Genomic DNA, 1,658 nt, shown 5'->3' with positions numbered 1-1,658 from the left:
GACTGGCAGTGTTCCCAAGGAGCACATCTAAGTAGACATGGTTTCTGTGTGTTTTTGAAACAGCACATATGGTGTTGTCTTTGCACACCGTCCTGCAAACAGAAATGCTTGCTCTGCCAAGAAGCACAAAACTGTCTGAGTTGTCGCACAGTAAAATTTAGCTATAGGATCTAAAATTGGGGCTTGTTTCATTTCACCTTTCTAGCTGAAAACATAAAACATGTCTCTGTTGCATCTACTTTATTACTTCTAAACATTTATATAATAATAATAATAATAATAATAATAATAATAATAATTAAAAAGAAATTTATTCTCTGTTTTGGATAACCTGCAGGCCAAATGTGATTGAGGTTGAGTGAGTTATAGAAAAATTAAACAAACTAAATAAAAATCCCTTGTTGGTCAAAGGTACATAAATCCTAAATTTTATCATTTGATTTAATGGAGAACTTCCTGAGAAATCTTATTCTGATCACACCATTCCCTCCAACTAATTGGAGCCAGCATAGCGATCTGGTCTGGTGGTCAAATAATCACATCAGACTACCTAAACCTAATCATAACTAATGATTGATATTTCCCATAATATAACCTGTGGAAAACCTTCCAAAGTCATTTTAAATTACACTCTTGAGTATATTGTAGCATATAAGATTTAAAAAAAAACACTATTAACCCTGCTTAAATTTATAGTAAAATATATTCTAAAATGTAAATGAATGTAGAAAACATACTGCAGCAAATTCATGTATTTGAGAATTTCTTGTTTACATTTGTTTATTCTTCTATATTAAAGCCTGTGAATTCTCACACACTGCCTCATTTAAAGCATCATTTCAGTCTGTTGTATGGTAAATTATGACAAGCCTGACTGTAAGGATGTTAAAGACCTATTATGTCAACATGGATTGGATTACAAAATCTTGAATGGTCCTGCCTCTAATCAAAACTGTCTTTACGTAATTTGGGAGTGTACTGTCCTCCCTGAATCAACACAGGATATGCTGTCAGGCATAAATATCTATGCACCTTCCTCATGATGCAGCTGTCCCTCTGTAGGAGTGGTCAAAAAGCTCTGTTTGCACTTGGAGGAGCTCCCACTGAACATGTATTTGAGAACATGCTAAATAACTTTATGTTTGTTTCCAAGATGTAACCATAGATAAAACAAATGGGTAAACAGCTTTCTTAAGGCCGAACGTGTGTGATGAGATGTAAAAGATCAGCCTACCAGCTGGAGTAATTAATAGCCTCCCATGTTGTAAAGTACTCGGTTGAAGCATCTGTTTATCAAAGAAATTTGGGTAGGCTATTACTTTGGTGTTTAATTAACTGTTTAGTGAACTTTTCTTGGTCTGTTATAGAGTTTTCGACCATTAAATGGGGTTTAAACACATAGTTACTTTAGCCACTAGACAAAATTATTGTCATGACGTTGACTGAGAGTTGAATAAGGTTGCAGTTTGATACGATGCCAAGACTTGTGTGTGTGTTAGCGTGACACTGCAGGTAGAGGATGACTGTAATCAAGGATGTAATACAATGAGTTCACTTGGACATCCTGTGCTATTCATGAACGAGATGACATTTAGAAAATGCAGTGTGCTCTCTTACCACATTAAAACATACATTAACTTCAAGTAGTGTAATAGTGA

This window comes from Micropterus dolomieu, linkage group LG18, assembly GCF_021292245.1.
Source record: "Micropterus dolomieu isolate WLL.071019.BEF.003 ecotype Adirondacks linkage group LG18, ASM2129224v1, whole genome shotgun sequence".
NCBI lineage: Eukaryota > Metazoa > Chordata > Actinopteri > Centrarchiformes > Centrarchidae > Micropterus > Micropterus dolomieu.
The sequence above is the reverse complement of the archived record's forward strand: the minus strand, read 5'-3'. Positions refer to the sequence as shown.